Source organism: Neolamprologus brichardi, chromosome 11 (assembly GCF_056152115.1).
Source record: "Neolamprologus brichardi isolate AB-2024 chromosome 11, ASM5615211v1, whole genome shotgun sequence".
NCBI lineage: Eukaryota > Metazoa > Chordata > Actinopteri > Cichliformes > Cichlidae > Neolamprologus > Neolamprologus brichardi.
The window spans coordinates 3,040,102-3,064,384 of NC_142114.1; the positions used below are offsets into that span (position 1 = coordinate 3,040,102).

Below are 24,283 nucleotides of genomic sequence, written 5' to 3' on the forward strand. Positions count from 1 at the left end.
TTATGTTTTCTATTCAGATGTCTGCTAGCATGTCAGTCTCAAGAAACTCCATCTGTGTGTACTAGAACTATCTACCACAGTCAAACAATTCCTAACTTTGCTTCTTCAAGAAAAGTTCTTAAAAACACACACAGCAGAACTCGCTGCAGAGAACTGGTAGCCAATTAGCGACTAATCTAATGATGCACTACAATTTCCGCAATGCAGTGGCCTATCTTTTTTTAATTAAATTAGGAGAAGAGCAAAATAAAGCAGATATTCCCTCCACATTTCTCTGAGCTTGATTACAGAAAGCACAGACTGTTAAACATTCCAGCGGCTGGGTCAGAGTCCTGCTATCTCCTGCTACGATTAGAGGGCCAGATAACCAAGATTTATTAGCCAAACATCCCGGCAATTAATTAGGAAGCGGGGCTAGACTAATCCTGTTTCTGCGGGCTTTAACGGGTCGAACTCCTTTACACTACCAATAGGAGCACTTCAAAGACAATGCAAATAAGGAACGGCTTAAATCAGCTCCCTCATATATGCAAATATGCCAGTACTACTGTCCATGTTTATTAGTGTGTGCTTAAAAAAAAAAATTTTTTTTCCAGAGACAATGTTTTCATAAATGTGGACGGACACATGGACCATCCCTGCTTGTTTACATAGGCAGGGAGCAGCTTTAAATCCTCTCTGTGACGTATTAAGCATAAAGGTTTAGCCCTATCCACCCTATCCACACTTCAAAGGCTCGTCTGCAAATGCCGCTGGCTTTCGGGCTTTTTTTTTTTTACTCCCCCCTGTGGTTCTGCTTGGCTTCCTTTCATAAGGATCGTGCCCTGTGAGGCTCAACAGGTCACTGAACCACACAGAAATGTACAGTCGGCCCTCTTTGTTCCTAACATGCTTTGCATTTGGTCTCATAAGACCTCTGGGACTTTTAAATGCAACGCAAGCAGATGGCTGATAAGCTTTGTTTTGGCTATTAAGTAAGCCATCTACTTTGGGACTAGTGCTATTTTTTCATTATAAAGTCAAATAAAAAAACATGCTGGATTTAGCTGAAGGAACACTAACCCAGTGTGTGGAAAAATGGGACTGCACATCCTAAATTAGCTTTGGCAAAATCAGGAAAAAACAAACAAACAATAAAACTGTTTAGCTGAGAGATACTTGTCAGGTGATATTTGAACATATGGTGCAAAACCATGTAATTTTGGGGCTTTAAGACCACTAAAGATGAAGGACAATCTTTGCCAAACAAAAACCAAACAAACCACATTTAGATATTTGAAGTGATTTTGAGGCCACAGCTCTATGACGTGCAGTAACTCTTCTCAATGTTCTAATCTTAGACTCTTCTTCCCAGAAAGTCTTGAATGAATAATTATGCCTTTTGATTAAACACTTCATCCGAGCTGTTCTCGTGGCACTTTTTAATTTAAATATGGCGCATCTAGAATGTTAAATTACATTCATGCCTGAAAAGATGTTAAAACAATAAACATGCACATGTTTCCACATAATACAACAGTAGCGCACTGTATCTTTCAATATAACAGCTTTTTTCCCCTGGTATGGTCAGAATTAATGAGATGTGGTGCGTAGTTTAATCAGTGTGCTGGTGGCGTCCTTGCAGGGACAAAGACCACATACACGCTTTGGCCCATTGTGGACTTTGCGTTTTGCAGACAGGATCATGTTATGGCAGTAAAGAAGCACATATGTGCGTGCTTGTCTCTAAAATAGCATGTGCATGCTCAGCAAACACCAGCTGGACAAACAGAGGTTAAAAACACTGTGTGGGTACCAGGTGCCCATGCACCTGTTTATTCTCTGAAACGAATGTCCTCACGACTTAACAAAGTTACTTCGAGCACTGTACTTCTTGGCTGCCTATACAGTAGAGCCAGCCGGTGGATCCTTCAGTCTCTGTCCATCTGGCTCTATTGTTGTTTGCAGACAGACTGGCTGATGAGTGCAGTCTGGATGTAGGAGCAGAAATAGGGCCCCGAGCTTGCAGGAGCTCCCTTAGGCTGGGGCTTGGCAGAGCTTTTTAGAGCCGCTCTATCGCAAACCCCCTGAAAGCGAGCACAGCAGTCTCCGTGGTTGCCTAATGGCCATGCTGCAGCTCTTCAGAGTCTGGCAGTTGACAGTTTCTGATCCTTTTTAAGCAAGAGGTACAGATAAAAGCCCTGGCAGACAAGGAGGTGAAGTGGAGTCTGAGTTGTCCGTCGAGATTTCAAAACCAGGCGAGTTTTTTGGGAGGGAAAGAAAAGGTTTTGTTCACTTTGTTTTATTGATTATTTTAAAGCAAGCTTTGTAAAAATGACTGTGCCTTTCAAGAAACACTGAAGATGGCTTCTCTGCAGTTCTGTAAATTTGCTTGTGTGCATTAATTCCCCAGATTGACAGAGCACTGATAGTACAAGAGGAATGCAAGTAATTGTTTTCCTATTTGTCTATATCACATGTGAAAAGACAAACCGTATCATCAAAATGCAGATTAAGTAAAAAAAAACCAACTTTCACTATGTATATTCAGCCTGGCTTTTAGTCCGAGAGAATGCCACTTTGCCGGAGGGCAGATATCCCAGTACTGAACTGTGCTCAACTCATCATCTGCACACCTTAAGGTACACAGACAAGAAAGCAGGAGAATATAATGTCAGAAGCAGACTGTAACAAAAAAGATAGCAGAAGAGCGCAATTACAACATTGCGTGCAGCGATGGAAGGAAAATAGTCACGAGGAATACCGAGTCTAAATCTGTTTTCCCTGTGTCTGTTTTAATCACTCTTCTTTGTGTTTTACTCTGCATAGTTGCATACTCAAGGCAATGTGCTGAAAACAAAGACTCGGGAAAGTGCGTTTGGCTGTGCTGCCTCGCTGCATCTCTGTCTCTCTCCCTCTCTCTCTTTTTTTTCCTTAAGGTTTTGTTCTCCTCTCCTAGTGTTATTGTCAGGACAAGGATGTCACACCACAGAGAGGCGCCACAAAGAAGGGAGAAAAAAAAAGCCTCTCTGCTCTCAGCCAGCCAGAGGTAGTAATCGATGGGAGGTTAAACAAAACAGAGGAAGAAAAGCATGCTTTCTGCCAAGCTTTGGAAAACAGAAACCACTTTTATGGTGGAGGAGAGGGTTCAACTAGCTTCGGCTTGCTGTTGTGTATGAATGTGATCCTTCAGCAGCAGAAAATAGTGTTAGAATAGAAGAATATAATAGAAAAGAAAGAAAAACTGCAAAAAAAAATCATGAATGGGCTTTTAATGGTGTTCATCCAAGCCTTTTCTTCACAGTTTATCCAAATCCGGGTTGAGAGGTGAAAGCAAAAGGCACAGTACACCCTGGACAGGTCTCAGAGGGCTAATAGAGAGACAGACAACCATTCACTCTGATATTAACACCAATGGCCAATTTAGAATCACCAATTAATATAACAAGCATGACTTTGGGGTGGTGGGAGGAACCACCTTCACACTCCACGCTGTGAATTCAGCACCTGTTGCTTTAAACGTACTTTTGGAGTTAGTCACAGCTGCTGTAATATACCGTAACGTTGCCACACGGCCATCTCAACCCACAGCAGGTGTTTGTTTTCAAACAACAGGCGTTCCTCATCAGACGACGACTACAGTCCCAATAGCGCTTATGGCGCTTTGTTGCATTCGTTAATTTGCATAAAACATCTTGAGAATATTGTATAATTATTGAATTTCTCGTTCTGTGAATATGCAGAAACGTATTTTTGTATTTGCGCTCCAAAGCTGGTAACTGGCAGCACCTATGGTTTTGACATTTTACGGTTAGTGCAGCTGTTTAATATAGCCGAGCGCTTTCTGCCTGAAGTTTGGATTTTTTCCTGTGACGTTCATCCTACTCTCAAGATGAGTCAGGTATGAGAACTGATGGTGGTGATGGGTCAGCCACATTTTCCTATGTGCATAAATAAAATTTAAACAAATAGGTCTTTTTTGGGGTTTTTGCAGCATGTGAAAGCACATAGCAGGCAAAGATGAGTGAATTATGAACTTTTAATGTGTGTTTTTATCCCAGCTTTGCACTGCCATTACCGACGTATTTGTATTACAAGACAAATATAGGATGTACCCTCAGTGGTATCTAGTCATGCACATATTTGCTAAGATCTAAAGATATATGGATGTAATATATCTGGCTCCATTTCACTCTTTGTACCTGGCAAACAGCCAGTTTTAGCTGGGCATGTTATAGGTTTTCTAGTGAAATAAAACATCACACATTAAGAAAGCATTTAAAAGTCCTTAGGAAGCAGAAACCGCAGTTAGCTTGGAGCGACACTGGGAAAAAGCCATGTACAGTGGGGCAAAAAAGTATTTAGTCAGCCACCGATTGTGCAAGTTCCCCCACTTAAAATGATGACAGAGGTCAGTAATTTGCACCAGAGGTACACTTCAACTGTGAGAGACAGAATGTGAAAAAAAAATCCATGAATTCACATGGTAGGATTTGTAAAGAATTTATTCGTAAATCAGGGTGGAAAATAAGTATTTGGTCACCTCAAACAAGGAAAATCCCTGGCTCTCACAGACCTGTAACGTCTTCTGTAAGAAGCTTTTCTGTCCCCCACTCGTTACCTGTATGAATGGCACCTGTTTGACCTCATCATCTGTATAAAAGACACCTGTCCACAGCCTCAACCAGTCAGACTCCAAACTCCGCCATGGCCAAGACCAAAGAGCTTTCGAAGGACACCAGGAAAAGAATTGTAGACCTGCACCAGACTGGGAAGAGTGAATCTACAATAGGCAAGCAGCTTGGTGTGAAAAAATCAACTGTGGGAGCAATCATCAGAAAATGGAAGACATACAAGACCACTGATAATCTCCCTCGATCTGGGGCTCCACGCAAGATCTCATCCCGTGGGGTCAAAATGATCATGAGAACGGTGAGCAAAGATCCCAGAACCACACGGGGGGACCTGGTGAATGACCTGCAGAGAGCTGGGACCAAAGTAACAAAGGTCACCATCAGTAACACACTACAACGGCAGGGAATCAAATCCCGCAGTGCCAGACGTGTTCCGCTGCTGAAGCCAGTGCATGTCCAGGCCCGTCTGAAGTTTGCCAGAGAGCACATGGATGATACAGCAGAGGATTGGGAGAATGTCATGTGGTCAGATGAAACCAAAGTAGAACTTTTTGGTATAAACTCAACTCGTCGTGTTTGGAGGAAGAAGAATACTGAGTTGCATCCCAAGAACACCATACCTACTGTGAAGCATGGGGGTGGAAACATCATGCTATGGGGCTGTTATTCTGCCAAGGGGACAGGACGACTGATCCGTGTTAAGGACAGAATGAATGGGGCCAAGTATCGTGAGATTTTGAGCCAAAACCTCCTTCCATCAGTGAGAACTTTGAAGATGAAACGAGGCTGGGTCTTCCAACATGACAATGATCCAAAACACACCGCCCGGGCAACAAAGGAGTGGCTCCGTAAGAAGCATTTGAAAGTCCTGGAGTGGCCTAGCCAGTCTCCAGACCTCAACCCCATAGAAAATCTGTGGCGGGAGTTGAAAGTCCGTGTTGCTCGGCGACAGCCCCAAAACATCACTGCTCTTGAGAAGATCTGCATGGAGGAATGGGCCAAAATACCAGCTACTGTGTGTGCAAACCTGGTAAAGACCTATAGTAAACGTTTGACCTCTGTTATTGCCAACAAAGGTTATGTTACAAAGTATTGAGTTGTATTTTTGTTATTGACCAAATACTTATTTTCCACCCTGATTTACGAATAAATTCTTTACAAATCCTACCATGTGAATTCATGGATTTTTTTTTTCACATTCTGTCTCTCACAGTTGAAGTGTACCTCTGGTGCAAATTACTGACCTCTGTCATCATTTTAAGTGGGGGAACTTGCACAATCGGTGGCTGACTAAATACTTTTTTGCCCCACTGTATACCCACCTTCACTGTGGACAGCAGTGAAAATGCAGGGTTTGTTTTCAGATACAGCGTCTGTCAGTACGCTGGGTGGATTTCAAAAAATGTTTTTTTTCAAGGCACTTCAACTGTAGAAAGGCGCTCCGATGAACACAGCTGTCAGTGCAGACTGTGGATTATTAAGACTAACTTTGACAATCAGATATGTAACTCAGTGATTGAAAGAGAGTTGATGTTTGTGAAAAACTCACTGAGCACTAAACCCTGTCAGCAGCAGTCGCTTTGGAAAGAAAAGCATGTTTTGTTTGAATCACAATAAGCCGTCATGTACTGATTTCTTTCTTAAGAGTGTTATGTAGCGGTTCTGTGGGCAGGGACACGCATAAACAAGCAATCCCGAGGTTTCAGATGGTGTCATGCTGAGCTTCAGGATTCAGCTTGGATCTCTTTTTATTGTTCAATTATTGTTTTATTGTAAATTTTTAGAGAGAACTCCTTTTTTACAGTTTTTCACGTTTGCTACATTGCACCCGGTTCTTTTGTAAATCTTTAGGGAATTACTTCTAATTTTCACATAACTTTCATGTTTTTAATTGTCTGAAAAACAAAACTTGCCTGACATTTAGATGGATGGAAAGCTAATTAAGAAGCCGACACTAATGCTGAAACTTGAAGCCGTTAATTGCGCCATCAATAAGTTCATTATTAACAACGGCATTTGTCCTTTTGTGACATATAAAAACATCCGTCCATGAAAAAACCCTTTAAAGAGCTGCTTCGCTCTGTGGCGTACTTGTAGTTTATTGCAATGCAGTGTATGAATCTCAATAAAAAAGAAACAAAAAAACAGACTTATTCTTAATTGCTTTGGATTAATTGTTTACATTTATAGAAATTTCTAAGGAAATGTGTGCAGCCCTCTTGGTGAAGCCCAAGGTCAGAGCTACAGTAGCTGTCACAATGATGAGTGCTTCTTACTGTGCTTGAACGTCTGTCCACCAAACAGGAGGGATTGACAGTTAATCACAAGCACATTACACCTCTGGGATGGGCGGCACCGCAGCCGCCTGCCTTTGGCTCCAGCCCACCTGTCATTATGATGACTCTGCAGCCTATCAGTGTCTGCCTGAGATTTATCTGTCTGGCACTAGACTGTGGCCTCATCTTGGGCCGAGCTTGGCACCTATCCATCCATCAGCCGCTGAAGTCCTTCTGCCATGGAGTGGACAGAATCCCTCTTTCTGTGCAGCGCCTTGCTGCCACATGGCAATGCTGCTGTTCGCACTGGTCATTCAGTGGGTACAAATAAATAAATGCAATGCAGTGTCAGCGGAGCCAACAATGTGCTGCTACATCACAAAGCTGCAGACAGAAGCTCTGTCACCGGTGAAGCACTTTTAAGGTTTGGCTGTAGGAGCCATCTATTAATTGGAAGGTTGGTGGTTCGATGCCTGGCTGCTCCAATCTGCATGCCAGACATCCTTGGGCAAGCTATTGAACCCCAAGTTGCTCTGCGATGCATCCATCAGAGTGTGAATGTTGGATAGAAAGCTCTTCAGTAGAAAAAGCATGGGAAAATGTGCTTGTGTGAATGAGGGATGTCATATAAAGTGCTTAGAGTGCTCAAGTAGAGTAGAAAAGCGCTACAAAGAACCAGTCCATTTACCATTCACCTTAAATGTGTTGGCATCCAGCAGCTCAGAGGTGGCAGAGTTTAGTGTCACAAGATGAATGGTGCTACTGGACAGCGTGTCTGATGACAATGGTGACGCATGCAGTAAATGGTCTGTTGACATCATTGTCACACAAAGGTCAACATGTAGGTCTATATACACACGTGCACATGTGTTTGTATGTGTGGATGACGCTGGAAGAGAGAATTCGAGGAGATTGCATAAGCATGTTTTTGCTTGAATGGTGATGTGCTAATTTATCACTGTTGACTCTAATACTTTGGGATACAACGTGCCTGGAACAAAACAATTAAACACCACAAAGCCAACTTTGAGTGGAACTTAAAATACCACAACAAAAGCAACAATATCTTTCTAGTGCATGTAGTATAACTACACTAATTACCCCTGAAGTGCTTTGAGAATAACTTCCTATCATGTCAGCTTTTGTCAGCTGCCACTGATTTGCTCTCCTGAGTAGCTCATTAGCTTTCCGTCCACAGATATGACCAAACCATGGTGTGCGTGTTACGTGTCTTCACCCTCTGTCCCTAGAAACCTCTGATGTTACCCTGCTGACACGTTAATGGGATCAACCACTGATAACAAGGAGCTAATGAAAATCGAACCCAAAAACATTAGCCTGTCACTGCATTGTCTCTCTTTCTCTGAATATCAAAGACACAAAACTGCTCTGCCTCTCGTCTGAGTCCGGTGGGGGAAATTCTACCTCTGGTCTCATCTGCTCATGATTCACAGTCCCGTCGTTGTGAGGAAAAAAAAAATGAACTCTGCAAATTGAATCTGTTCAGTGTTTTAGTGCTAGAAATTATACTAGATGGGTGCAGACGGCTGGTCTTTCCACTGGAGCAATGTTAAATTTAGCCTTTGGTGCATCCAGGAAACTAATGAATGGACTTCCAAGAATTTGTGCCTATTATCTATCTCTTTAGATATTGAGAGGCAAGACAAAGATTATGTAGGTCTAAAGCTAAAATATTGTTTAATCCCAGAAGAAAAGGTCACATAGACGCTAATTTTAGCAGTTCAGTTTAGTGTAATGCCTGACTCTAAAGATTAGAGATGGCAGCACGTCTGTGACATGTCACAATTCTTACGATACCGATGGTGTCTTGATACAGAGATCCTACCAGACTCAGTGTAAAACACAGGTAAATAATGCGTCATTACAGGAAAAATACCTCTAAAGAGGCAAAAAGCAAGAATTCTGTAATTAATAATCCTTACATTAAGCTGTCAGTCTGTGTGTGAATTTATTCATGTGCCAAATAATGAGCCCTGTGATTGCTTTTCCCCAGCCATCCCTCATTTCCCCTGCAAGTTAGTTAACTACCATTTATTTTGCTCTTAATGTTGACCAGCATCCCCACAAGGAATCATGAAGTACAGAAATCTGTGTTTGGGGTCCTACATGTCTTAGTATTAATAACAACAGGCAGTATTTGGCAGTACTGTATTTATAAAACACCTCTAGATAAACTGGAACAGTGCATCGCAGTGTCAAAATTTTCCCCCTGCTTCAGTCAAGATGGGACGGACATGTTGTCCAGGCAGCGTTGCTAAGGGGAACCACTAATAGGCATGAAGCCCTTAAGGCCTGGTTGCTGCAGTGAAACTAAATGGGCAGGCTTTAGAGAGGAATGTGTGAATACCCTTGGCATTGAATGTAGGACAGTGAAGCAGAGCCATATGTGTATATTCTCAAGCTATTATTGTCAGAGAGCTGCACCTGAGTTACATTTGAACATATGCTCGGTTGTTAGGTGCACATAATTAGATGTTATGAAAAAGCTGATTTATGAACACTTCCTCAAACATTTCATTAGTATTGTTATTTTGTAGTTTTTTGCACAAATAGATCCCCTTTTCCCCGTGCTTAGATTCTGTGAAGACAAATAGCAGAATAGTTCTAAACCATACAAGTTTAATTCAGAAAATCTAATTTTTATGTAAATGTCAAGCAGCCACTGCATCTGTAATTAACTATTAAAATTGCCTGAATACAGTGTTGGGTCTTAAGAGGCTATCAGCATATCACAGCATTTTAACTTAATGTGTTTTTTTTTTACCTAATGGAAAAACAAAACAAAACACACACCTATTCTACTGATCTTAATGGATAGTGATTTAAAGAGGCACCACACTTTATCAATATTGTATCTGCTGTTATGAAAGCTTTTTAAATATACTTAAGGGACAGAGCGTGTTTTTCAGGGCTGTGCGATGTGTTCTCTGCGGGTGATGACTGGCTGATAAAGTGCTGCTAAGTGTCAGGAGGTGAGGGTTATGGATTTCTGCACCACCCCTGAGCCACAACTGAGCAAGACGGGAAAAAAGTCTCGGCTTCTTTCGCCACACGCCCAGACTGCGTCTGTTCGCAGCTTCTTGGCCTCCAGTACGCTACAGAGGAAGATGAGGTTGACCAGTCTGGCGTATCACAGCTGTTGTCAGGTCCACACTTCCAAATTTGATGAGCCTTGATGCATCTTTTTGGCTGTGGATTGGAGTAGCATCAAACTGATGTAAAGAGGAAATGCATTTAGAGGTGATTACTGTCCTCAAAAAAATCTTAATATCTTAATGCATAATTAAAAAATAAACACCGACCTGATAGAAGCTGGTTCTTAGCGGTCTGGCTGGGCCTTAGGACATGTTCATTTTGTAGAACAGTGGTGTGGGATTGCTCTTTAACCATGCTGCTGAGAGTGATGCTGATAGACACTTTACAGACTGAATGGAGACGAAATGAATCAGGGCCACGTGGTTATCTAGTTTGTCTTTTAGCAATAGAGGTTAGAGCCTGATTGCATGGTTAATTGCACCACTGACCGACCTTTGAAACCCCAGGGGAGATCTTATCCTCATTGTCTCATGTGCACACACACACATACACTGTTGCTAAGCACACCGTGTAACAAACAAGCTGGGACATGCATATTGACACTGCAGGTAGCAGAGAGCTGTAAACAAGGTGGTGACAGTCAAGTAGGAAAAATGTACATTAGAAAATGTCCAATTGTTATTTATTTACAGCAAATATGTTAAAGTGTGTACGGTCAAGTCTCTGCCTTACAAATGACTCCTCAGTCACACAGCAAAATTGCAGTTCCTGTTCATTAGTGTCTAAGTTTTAAGGGGTAGGTTACATTTTAACAGACTGCAATGTATTAAAAGTAGTATAGGTTTAATAACTAAACTAATCTCTGTTAATAAGTTAATATCTGATATACAGTAGGTTGGATTGTGGCCAAAGCTAGTGAAGGCTTGTCTTTTGGTTTGCTCAGGGCTGCTGATAACTCCACCTCTGTAGGTCTGGCTGTGGTTGGAACAACTAGTGCAAATAGAGTCACTCGTGCATGCGCAGAAAACGTCTTTTTTAATGTTGGATGATTCCTGTGTTCATGTTGTTCCAATCTGAGTTAGGAAACGCTTTTTCCTCACGAGGGCTTGCGTATGATTAGGCTGTTCCATGGATGGTCAGCCATGTAGTGCCAAGAATATGCGGGACTGCAGCGGGAGATATTTTTTTGATTAGCAGACCTTTAAGCACATAAGAGGAAATAATCAGTGAACACACTTGAGGTATGGCTTTGTGATTGCCTTCAAGTGCTCCTTTTTAGTCCCAACACAGGAGTTGGGTAAAATATGTGAAACGGTGGCATTCTTAACAATGTCCAATTTAATTAAAGATACAGTTTATACATACAGCAGCTTTTTTTGCAGCATACAGCAGCTTTTTTTCATGCTACTGCTTTAGCAATCACGTGTGTTGAATATAGTGTTATGTTTGCTGATTGCTGTTTATTTGCCTGAATTATCATCATGTAAGCACCAGTTGTCCATTCTTCCTCTGTGCAGTCAAAGACAGTAGAGCCTTTTTGGAGTTCTAACGCATAAAAAGAAACAGTCAAGAAGAGAAAATCTGTCTCACTTCCACTTTTTTTATTCATGTCCACTCAGCTGCTTCTCTTCTGGCCAAATCTGGCAGTTGATCCTGAACTGCCTGGAGGACGATTCAAAAGGTCAGCGCCAGCCGCCTCTCTCCTTGGAAGGAAGACAACAACACTTGCTGACGTGGCCTTATCTTTCTCAAATGCTGGAAGGCACTAGCTACTTTGACAATAGCAGTTGTAATTCATTTATTTTGCGCTCGAACATCAGTCCTCAGCTGGCCTCCTACTCCCTTACTCTCTTCGTTTCCACCCGGTGCGTTCAGGGCTGTCCCCAGAGGGATTGGTAATGGTCTGCTCGGCCCCACGGGCGATAAAGACCTGTAGAGAAACCAGTCACTGTGCTTGCTTGGAAAAGATAAAGTCAAGAGCAGAAAAAAGGAGATGAGTTGTTAACAGTGTAGATAAAGGAAAAGTACTGGAAAAAGGTTATAAGTGCCCCGTGGCACCGTACAGCCTAATTCAATACTTTTTCTTTCTGTCACCCTTTGGTCCGCTTTTGCATTTTAAATGAGTTCTTTGGAGAACAGTGAAGTCAAAGAAATGAGGACACGGCGAGCAGATAAATAAGAATACTTTGAAGTCCTCAAAATAGGAGATGAAAAATGATAAATTGAGATAGTGACACGTCCATTATTAACATTTAGAAATGAATGACAGAGGAGATGCTATTTGAAGTTGATCTCTGGTCAATGAAAAATACTACAGCCGAAAGGGGCAGATTGTTTTAAAGAACAGAAAATGTCAATAATGTTCACTGCTTTGAATGTTGTGTGTGGGAGAGTGAAGCTACTTGATGGATGGCGGCGGTGATAATGAAAAATGATATGAATGCAAGAGAATGAGTATGACAGAGGTGGAGCTGTGAATGATAGAATGGGTGGGGGCTGAAAATGAGATTAGGTTCTGCACTTCAGGTGGTGTGTCAGCCTTGAGAATAGAAAACCTGTCAGTCCTTCATGCCCTGATGCAAAGCAGTAAGCTGCTCTATTGATCCAGACGCAATGGAGAAGGTTCCCTATCCAGCTAGGAGTGATGTTTTCACATGTCTGACATTGTAGTCTGTGTGTGAGCAGACGTGTGATTTGCTGCAGTAAATGTCAAATTTTCACTCTGGAAAAGAACAGAAAGAAAATGCCATTTCTATTAGTGTGAGGTTTGTAGGTTGCATAATGTGAATTCAATGAATGTTCTTTCCTTTTGTTGAGCTTTAGATAGACTTCTGCAAACAGCAACTGTCCAATCATAGCTCAGCCGGTCATGGTGGTATAAGATACTCGGTCGACAGACAACTACAACAAAAAGAAGAAAACCAACACATTAGCCTGCTTGTTTATGGAGTTGGCATCCAGCTGTGCAGCAGCAGTTCTTCTAGAACAGACCTGGCCATTGAATGGGCTCTGAACCACATCTGGCTCTCACTCTTTTGGAAATCATGATTAAATAGAGATTAAATGCTGGATTTTTACTCTGTCTGTTTCACTATTTCATCATCTAATGTAACTAGCAGCAGTTTATAAAGAGATAAAATGGAGAAAATTAACCTTCCACCCCTGTTCTTGTTACGACCGGATGGCCGGTGTGTTTGTGAAGGAGACTAAAATGTAAACACGGAAGAGAAGGAAATAATTTAATAGCTTTAATAGGCCGAATACATGAACACAAAACACGGCAGGGCGAACGCGGGCATAACCAAACTAAACTAAACGGGGGACAGCTAAACTACACATGAAAACTAGAACGTGAAACCAGAACATGAAACTGAACAAGTACATGCACAACTTTGGCGTGAAGTAATCTAAACATGAACATGGACCTGAACAGTAGCTTGAAACATCCTGAGACCTGACGTGACATGAAGCGAGATGGACAGACAAACCGACACAGAGGGAGGGAGACAGAGGAAATACACAGAAGAGGGAAGTGGAAACACCTGGGGAAACACAGCTGACACAAATAACCCTGACGCCGCAGGGGAAGCAAAACTAAACACACTGAACATGGAAACACGAGACTTTCAAAATAAAAGAAGCACGAGCATAACCAAAAGTTAAACACAGAGGACAAGACAGACTAACACAGAGGACAGGAAAAGACTCATAAACAAGGAAACAGATGAAACACAAACTAGATTAAAACTCAACTAAACCCTAACTAAAAATAAACTCAAGATGCTGGGTCACAGTTCTTAGTTTCAGTGACATAAAAAGGCCATGTGTAGAATAACCAGATAGATTTGGTAGCTTTATTCTTTCATCTTGTACTTTTACAGCTTTATTAACAGCTCTGTCCAGAGTGCCAGCAGGAAAAATATTGGCTTATACTGCTTAGAACAGACATCTTTGCATTACAGAGTTATTATAACATTTAATACTCTCTACACTCCTGACTATAACAAGGTTTGTCTCCGTATTTCCATATTCTTTACATAAACTCCTTTTGTGAGGTTTCTGCCTAAAGGATAACCAACAGTGACTTAATTAACAGATGAGCTCCAACCAATAAAGCAGTTTTAATTTATAACTGATGCACGTAGGCGAGAAAAGTGAAGTGAAAGTGAACTGTTGTTCTGCAGAATAATAGTAATACAAAAAGAATGACTTAAATTTTGTAAGAAAACATAGTTGGAAGCATAAAAATGAAGAGGGTATTGTAAATCCCTCACAGATGAAAATGGATGCTGACAAAAAAATGGCAGCCATAACACTTTACTGCCATAAGCGCAGATGAAACTGTTGTGCTGCTTTTCTTTTTGAGTATAAGGTCATCCTCAGCCTCTTAGTAGGAACACTCTCATTGTGTGTTATTGCTGTCGGTCGATTAAGTCTGTGTGATGTCTTATTATTGGTTTGTCCCTGTATGAGATCTTCCATTAGGAAGAGAAGTTGTCCATCCTCCCAACGGGTTTCCTTTTATCAAAGCCTCCATCTACGTTGTTTACACACTTCCAGGCCTGCCTCAAATTATCGATAAGGTCAGACAGGCGAAAAAACCCCAACAAAGAATCAAAGAACAATTTTATCTGCCATTTGTTTTCTGCAGCGATGGATAATAACCACATTAACATGTGGTGTTAGCGACAAGATTGTGGCATCTTCCACTGAAAGCTGTTATGATTCTGTGAACAATTTTGCTACATAATGAGGCGGTTTTAGATCTGTGAACTACATCTCTCAGTGTGAGACCAAACGCCAGGAAATGACAATGGCGATGTGCTTTTCACGCCGATGCCCACTCTTCCCCCCTCTTTATTTATTTATAGGATGTTACAGTGGCTCCATCGTGTAGTGGTTTACACATTTGCCTGATGATTCCCGGAGGAGACAACAATCCCGGGGTAGAACTCGTGACCAATCAAAACATTTGGAGTTACCCGCTATGAAGACCCCTTGTGAATAAGGGAGCAGCTGAAGTAGCTTCTTCTACTTGGAGGATATTGCAAACAGCAGCAAATAAACAGAGTTAGGGCACCCTCAGAGATTGAGTCTGAAATCCCATATGACCTCAATAGAGAGAGTGCATGATGAAGACACGGGGAAAAGATGAACATCAAGGCCAAAGTGCAAAGAGGTGGCAGCGACTCAGACTAACAGTAATGGCACAGCAAGCAGCATCAAGGACATTTCTTAAACCCTAACACAGCCATTGATCCCATTATTGTCAGACCTGTAGGCCTGCTACTCTCTTGCGTGTTTGAGATTACTTGGACTTTGGCCTTGGATGTTAGACAAACAAGGCTTTACTGAGGAATGTTTGGTGCCTTTGGTAGGGTAGGTGGATAAACAAAGAATATACTTTATCCTTTTGTTGTGTTTTCATGTTATTTCTCCCATTTTTCCTCTGACAATCGTCCTTCTTAACAGCTTTATTTTGTCTTTACCTTTTTATACTTTGCTTAATTTGTGATCCCGATGCAGTGCACAATCCAAATCCCGTTCTCAGTTTATCGCCCGGCTTTGTGTTTTGTGTCCATTGTGGCTTGTCACAGATAGTGTCACATGCAGCCTGTGACCAGCCTGTAGTGCAGTGGTGCACGGTATGAATTATGATGTGGTGGATGGGCCCTAATTTTGTTATGGGTGTTCTTTTTTGCCCTTGGGAATAACATCAATGGATAGATTGAATTTTATCAGATTTTATGGTGCTTCAGAATATAATTCATGAAAGGTGCTGCTGTGTATGCATTGCAGCGTTATACACTGCAGTGTGATCTGAATAACTTGATCTATGCTCTAGTCTTTAGCTTTAATAATAAAAATTGCAGCAGGGGAAAAAAATTGTGGGGAAGATCAGATCATCAGATTAAAGCAAGTTTATAAAAGTGACTTAAAATATACTATTTTTTTAATTCTCAGATACACAGTGTCAGTGGATATACAAATAAATTACATTCTAGTGTATTCAAAAGCTTTTTGACTTTGACTAAATACACATTAAATGTGGTTTTCAGTCATCACAGAACCTGATATTTGATAATAAACTAGGAAATTATGGTACAAAGAGACTGGTTTATTGTACTGTACCGATCCTGTGGCAAAACTCTTATAATGACCTCTTATAATGATCAGGTGAAAGAAGAAGAAGATGAAACCACCTACCATTGTGCTACCATAGTGATGGGATATGGTCTCATTGGATAATCAGACCGTAGTTAACTAGTAGTAACTAACTACGTAGATAGCATCAGAAGCAAAGAAAATAAATGAAGCAAAAATAAAATAAAATCGGACAAACTGGAATCTCTCTGTAAATACGCAGTAAATCCATTTAATAGCATTTTTATTTCACTTATCAAAACCTCAGGGAGGAAAGGAAATTAATTTTTTTTGTCAAAACTCTTCTTGAAAATTGGGATCAATTTACCATCAGAAGGAGAATTTGGCCATTTCACCATACTTCTTAAATTCAGGTCCTGAGAAATATCCTTCAACCTCAATTTAAGATCTCAAACTGCATTGATTTCTGTTCTAAACCAGTCCTTAAAGATGACGGTGAGATCCAAAAGAATGAAAATCAAGAGTATGATCTCACTGATCAAAATTAATTCTCAACTCTGAAGGTTTTTTCCTGTTCCCAGAGATGTCTCTAAGACCTGCATGATGTCTCACAACCACAGACCGTATGAGATTCTATTCAATTGCATTTATATAGAGCCAAATCACAACAGTCAACTCAAGGAGCTTTATATTGTAAGCTAAAAGCCCCACTGTAATAAATGAATTGAAATGATTTGGATTAATAAAAAACTGGAATTTTATTCACCAAAACTGGAGCTCAGACTTTGTGGAGACTCTGTAATAATCAGATAAGCTATTAAAAATTCTTCAAAAGACTAAAAGTTTAAGAAGTCTCAAAGAAATGAGTCCTACCAGACGCTGACTGGCAATAATGGAGCCACACCCACACATCAAATGTCCAGGTGGATGAGTTATAGTAAAAATGATCCCTGCTACAGTTGTTATGATGGGAGAATCTATCCATAGAAGCCAATTTTAGTCGGCCTCATGTGGCAGCTACAGGTACTGCAGTTTGTAGCTTAACTTTTAGCTCTGGCGGTTGCCCCTTGATCACAAAACTAGTTGTTTTGATATATTCAGCACATACTTTTTCAAATTATTTAAAGTATTTTAAAGCCACGTAATAATTTGGAAGCTTTTAATTCTATTGTTTTCAAATTAAGATTGTGTGGATCATTAAAACTTTATCAACAAATTGTTTCAGATTATTCTCTCAAAATAATTTATCAGACGTACAAAAGAACACTCTAAGTTAGCATTAGCGTCATTATTAGCTGTAATTACTAAATATTTCTTTACCAGTTACTCCATGTGGGAGTATGAGTGTAGGAGGATGTAATTAAATTCTAAAGAAAATCATTTTGTGTTACATTTAAATGTCTGCTTCAATTCTCTCAATAAAATATTGCAAGCATAACCTAGGTATAATACTATAGTGTGAGACGCAAAACCTGTTTGAGTGGGCCCCACAGTGGGGATGTACTCTGTGTCCCACCAGGGAGTGAGCCGATAACAAACCGTCACCTCTTTGTGTCTATAAACTGCACGTCACTTGTGTTATAGCATTTGGAAGGGCTGCGTTGGCGCGCGTCAGTCTGTCATACCGAGGTGCAGTTTGTCTTTTTCTTTATATTTGCAGTCGAGTTGCTCATGCTGTGTTTTTGGTGCTGGTGATGTGCGATGATTGGTACTGCACGTTTAAGGTGATTATCTGCTGGCTGCTGAAGGAAAGAGCAGCGTGGGGTATTTCATGCTGAATTCTGTCAAGAGTGACTTCCAGATTTAAATGCAAGGAAAATATGATGAGTAACACTTTATTGTACTTTCACTTTTCATTAATGGCAAAAGTACGATAGCTTGCATTGTTCTCAGCACTGCATGCACTTCATCTGACACCAAAGTCAGACAATGCCAAGATCTGAATCCTACAAGCTTTTTCCTTTTTTTGTTTATTGATTGCTCCATGAGGCTGTTAAACTCAAAATTAAAGACAACCTAAGAGAACTGGGTTTCTCTAGTTATTTTCAACCTACGCAGGATAATTAGTCAGTAATTGATTTGTTGTTTTGCTCCTTAATTCTCCCAAAGGGCAGTTCACCAGAAACAGGTCAGAATTCATCAGGCTCCTTAAATGAAGTTGATTATTTTCTCCTGAGACGGAAAAGATACTGTGAGCAGCAACATTTGCCTCTGGGAAGATTTGTTAAAGTTACTTAGCAACAGTGTTGGTGTATTTACTCAGAAAAGTGTATTACACAATACTCATTACTTTTCTTAAAGGTAAGTAGTAACTACTCAATACATTATTTTCACGTTACTTCTTACATGATGTGTAAGAAGCACTGTCACATAACTATTAGTTAACTATATAAACCAGAACCTACAGTCTCATACACGGACACAAACTCCCATGAGGACAAAAATACAATCTTTCTTTTAGCGTTTACAAAATCTACAAGAAGTTGAAAAGCGCCCAAAGAGTCTTCGAAGCGAATGCCACAGTGATTCTACCTTGAAACAGAGGCTACCATGACTTTGTTACCTGTTGAAGCTCACTCAGGGTTCTGGGTTTTCTGTCTCATGCTGCAGATGCTTGAACTAATGTTGTGCTAGCAGTGCAATGCAATAATTATGTGTCCTGATATAGTCTGCACTTTATCATCATGCTCTTGTTCTTTCGTGCAATAAAAATAAACCTAATGTTCATATCTCCTCTCCTCAAGAGTTGCAGAGCGGACCGCTGTTTTCCTCCTCGATGCATATGAACCTATTTCAGCTCATTGTAGCGGTGATTGTGTTCAGGAAGGATCAAATATGTTTGATGTTTTTTCTTTCTGTCCAGCCATCGTTCACATAACTGAAAAACCTTTGTAATGCAAGTAACAACATAACTGTAACTGTAATGTAATTACTGAATTTAGTGTTGAATTTATGAGATTACAGTGATGCATTACTTTGGAAAGCGTTACCCACAACACTGCTCAGCAGCAGGGTAGAGTCAGAGGACATGGGCAGTTCCATATAGTTCTCAGCAAGAAGCATGGTAAAATGAAGAAAGAAAAAACAGTTTTGCACTTAGTTTGCCTTCAATTAAGATGCTTTTTAGCTGTGTCCACACTGGAGGTGATTTGCAGCGATGGAGTAACCATAGAAAGCCAGTGATATTTGACAACTCCAAGCAGCTATGGTCAAAATAACCCTGGAGACACAAAGCGGATGGGACCCAAGAGAAACTCGTCTCAACCTCCAACAACAACTCACTTCAGTGATTAAAGCGACGACCAATAAGAGTGCAGGATACTGTTGTTTGATGCATGATCTAAATACTGTAGAGGGTTTCCAAGGTTACCTGCAATGCCCACAAGCGACCAACTATCAGCTTGAAAGCGATGCACGATGAACAAATGACGTCCTGTGTGGGCAGCTTGAAAAACACATTTGTTTTAAATTTTGTGTTGAACGACTTCATAAAATGCTAAAAAACTGAATGTAAACATGAAAATTGATCAATACACCTCAGTATTCAACATTAGTGGTGATACAGCAACATGAACAGTTTGCCATCATAGCTGTAGACTTTTCAGATGTTGCCTTATAGACCTGAAATACATTTGGTTGTTTGAATGGATGAACGGCAGGTGTCACTGAAGCAAAAGCGACTTTACGCCACAGTTTAGGTCGGTTTTAGGTGCTAATGACACGCTGAAGGCTACAGTTCAGGTGTTCAATCAATGAGATGATGACTATAATAAAAGCAGACAAACTCTGGTTGAGGAGCGCTTTTCAGATAAATCCAAGGGTTTTTTCGAGTGACTGAACGGTGTCATTACTTTGTGTGTGCAAGACAGTAACAATTCAGTCTGACCTCTTCTTTACTTCCCGAAGATGACTCGCTAGGACATAACAATTTTTTCATCTCCGCAGTTTCTTCTAAAGATGTTGTTCCGTGTCCCTATCTCAAGGTAAACTTGAATTCACTGGCCTTAACGGTTAATATTAACAATCCCATCACTGCAATGCACTCTGAAGTTGGACCACTTCGCAGGCAGCCCTTTGACCCCGATGAGGTCTTCTTTCTTTCGCTTGTTTTTTTTTTTTAATCAAAAATCGACGCCTTCTCCAAAGTGTCAGTTATTGAGAGGAAATTGAATAGGTGTTGCCCTTCCTTTTCTCGTCTCCGTCCTTGCACAGGGCCCTGCAGAGATGTTCTGTCTCCATAATATAGACTTGGCAAACAAGGTCAGATGGAGTGTGCAGAGAGTGCTGCTGCAAAAAGACATTTTGTCGCACCGTCACCCACTTCAGTTTATGCCTGAAAACATTTCGTTTTCTTCATGTTCCGTTCACAATGTTCAACATTGGTTCTGAAGTACACGGAGGTCTTCCAGTCTCCCGCCTTATGTGTGCTCGAATTAAATTATATCTTTGTATCTTATTTAAAGTGTTAATTCCCTTTAAAAGAAAGGGGATATATTTGTTGTCTGTGTCTGAGAAAAGGCACAAAAAAATCAATGTCTATTTACTTTTTTACTAAACGGATTACATAACAGAAAAAAGAAACACATTGTGTAGAAATAGATTTGATTAATTTCCCATTATGCTTCCTTTTGTTAAATGCTTTTTGCTTAGCCTTTTCAGCCCTCAGACACAACCATTTAATTAGGAGCAGAAATTCCTGCTTACACAGAGGCAGGGCTTCGAAAACTTGCCAAATCAAATCAAGTAATATACATAATGCCCATACTGAGCGAGCTAATGTGGATTATCTCCCAGTATATCGGGATGACTGCACCGACTGTGTCCAGGACCTCCATTTAATTTGTCACACTGTTTCAGTTTTTCGCCATCATTTGCTTTCACGCACACGTGCTAACCCTTATTAAATTTATGACTTCACTCCGTCTTCGGTTTGAGTCTCCAAGCAGGTTAAAGGGCAGCAGGGCGGCTTCTCTGTCCGTTCTCACGTGACGTTATTGCAGAGTCAACAGAAAGGTGTTAATAATGCCTATATATAAAAAACAGGAGGCACAGTGAGGACAGTATGGCCTCAGCACCTCAGCCCTTTTCTGGTATTTTATGAGTCCCTCGTGTGCCTGGAGGGTGCGAGAGAGGAGACGGACTCTGAAAGATCTAATTAAGCAAAGCGAAATGAGAGTGCCGAGATGCCAAGCGCAGGACAGGACACAAATCAGGAGGTGTTGACAGTGCGCTGCAGTGCAATGCGGTTTTACAGCAAAGGCCACAAGTATAGCTTTCACGTAATAAGCGGCCATACAGCTCCTTGATTTAATGTTTTTTTATGGCTCCGGGGTTAAGGGTTGTGAATCTCAATCTCATTATGTAGAACATCAGCTTGTAAATTTAGGCATTTTGTCTTATTTGCGCTCAAAGAGGTAATTAGTGTGTTCTCAGTGGCTGGTTGTGCTTGTGAAGAAGCGGATGACTCCATCAGGTGCTTGTTTGGCGTTTAATAGAGATGAGGATAAAAAAAGCTAAAGACTTCTATATTCATAACTCAGAGTACTTCTGTAAGTATGGTGTGTTGCCCCAGATGCTTATTGTCAGGGAGGCTCCTATTTCAGAGGTGCAAACTCGGTGGGATGTTAAGATTTTTTTCCTCTGTCTGGCTTCTGCACCATTCACATGCTATTACATCTGAGAGGAGAATAAGTGTCTTCTGGACACCTGGCGCCAAGGCTGTGACTGTCTGGTCTCTCGGGCTTGTTTCTGACTGAGAACAGAAAGACCTTGGAGTACAAAGACAACAGGCTTGATTATTTGAGTACACAGGAAGGTCTCCAAACATTGTTGTGCTAATCACGTTAGTGGGCACAGACTCAAGGCAGGACAGATGCGAGGCAAAGGGCAATGGGGTTATGTTAGCCTGATTAGAGGAGGCTTTGGGGCGGTGGGGGTTTGTGAATCTCGTTTTTACCTCGGCGTCACCTTGGTGAAGAGGGAAGAGGGAAACTAGCCATGAGCTCATTTTTCTCACTCAGTTTCTTTTCTCACTCGGTCCCCTCATCTGTCTCCGGTATTCACTGCTGCCATCGGCAGAACTGAATGTGTCTGTACATTCAAAAGCCCACATTTAATTTTTCTTTTGTTAACCACCTACACACATAGCAGTGACTTGCTGGATAATACTTTCATTTTTCTTCTTTCTGATTCACACGGCGAAAAGTGGTTAAAAAAAGATTTGTTCCTTGTCTGATATGTTTGCCTTGGTTCATGGGAGTCTGCTTCCCAAAAATGCCTCAGTGATTCATTTACAAAGCTCAACCACTTAAATTAGATGAACAAGTCTGTGCTATGGACATGTTCGCGGTATGAGCACTAATGTAACTAATTTACTCTCTTTTTCACATTCCTCCTGTTATACGCTTGTACGGTACCTCATTTCTTTATATTTTACTTCCAGCGAGCCAGACTTTCTTGTCATTTTGTTATAGTGGTCTTGAGCAGTAGTTCTCCAGGCTTTCTAAAGATGTTTCAAAGTTTTTCTTTGGACATTGCCTGCGTTTTCACTCATCCTCAGTCCAGTCCTTGTACCATTTCCAAAGGAACATTTTGTTTTTTTGTTAAGCCGACGAGCAACTTAGCAAAGAGTGCACATTTGCACGATTGTGGCTCAAGAGTTGGGTGTTCGTCTTGTAATCGGAAGGTTGCCAGTTTGAGCCCCGGCTCCGACAGTCTCGGTCGTTGTGTCCGTGGGCAAGACACTTCACCCGTTGCCTACTGGTGGTGGTCAGAGGGCCCGGTGGCGCCAGTGTCCGACAGCCTCGCCTCTGTCAGTGCGCCCCAGGGCGGCTGTGGCTACACTGTAGCTTGCCATCACTAGTGTGTGAATGTGTGTGTGAATGGGTGGATGATTGTGTATAGTGTAAAGTGCTTTGGGGTCCTTAGGACCAAGTAAAGCGCTATACAAATACAGACCATTTACCATTTACCTCCTCTACAGAGAAAATAAGAAAGATAAGAGTGGAAACTTGATGTCAAAGTATATTAATTTTGTGTATCACACAGATATAATAACAATAATAATTAGAGCTATTATGTTATATGTTGCAACCTGTATTTAGTTTCTGTTCTTACTGTCTTGGAGCATGTGTGTCTACACAGTTTCCTTAAGGATTAATAAAATATTCTGTTTCTGATTCACTTCAAAGTTGCTAGTTGGACCCTGTCACAAAAACATAACTTGTTCCAATTTCTTTAGCTGAATCTGAGAAATGCCAAATATAACACAGTTCAAAAGGCATAAAATAACATTCTTGCATCAACAAAGTGATTCCCAAGCAGCCAGTAGCTGAAAGGTTGACACATTTCTGCATGGTGTGCAGTGTGTCCTTAAAAAAATTGAGGAAACTCAAATTGTCCTTAACAAACAGGACAAATCTAGCAGAAACCTGACACAGGACCTGACAGATGGATATGGTTGTCCAGTCCACTACTAACTACTGTCAAGAAGCCATTCTTAAGGAAGGGAACGAGGAAGAAAAGGTTGATGTGTGCCAGATTCCACAAGAACTGAACTGAAAATCATTGGCAAGAGGTCTGACAAAGTAAAGGATCCAAAATCCAGAATTTTTGGTTCAAATCATCACCAATATGTATGGAGGAGGTCAGGAGATGGGTACAACCATGAGCGTGTATAACATCTATAAAATACGGTGTCTGGATTTCAGCCACTGGTGTTGGCGATCTTTTCAGATCAGAATTAATGGAATTACGAAGCAAAATTTTGATCTTCCATGCAGTACCTGTATCTGTAAAGCATCTGATTTACAACAACCTAATTTCTCAGCATGACAGTGACTCCAAAAAAACACTGCCAATACTTCAAAATCAAACCTGGATAGAAAAACACAGTAACACTATTAGTCATGGATTGACCTCACTAGAGCCTGAACCTGAACGTTACTGCAAAACGAAAGGAGCCAAAATCCAAAGAAGTATTTTCAACTTTCCTTCAAGAAGCCTGGAGTACTATTCCTGAAAGCTACGTAAAGCAATAACAGTTCAAGCTGTGTTGAAGCTCATTAGAGTCGCCTTACATGCTGCGTTTAAATGTATGTTTCAATAAATTGCTGCACCTAATTCCCATTTTCGAAGCACAATAAAAAAAGTGATGGGTTTCTCATGAGTTTTGTGCAGTACTGTAGATTGTGTATTTTCCCATTATGCATTATTACATATATAAATAAATTC

At 40.9% G+C, this 24,283-nt stretch overlaps 1 protein-coding gene across 4 annotated transcripts in view; it reads left to right on the plus strand.

Annotated features, from left to right (window-relative positions):
• The window catches only part of ptprub (protein tyrosine phosphatase receptor type Ub), a 198,128-nt gene that overhangs the window by 77,416 nt on the left and 96,429 nt on the right, over positions 1-24,283 (plus strand). The window lies entirely within an intron of this gene.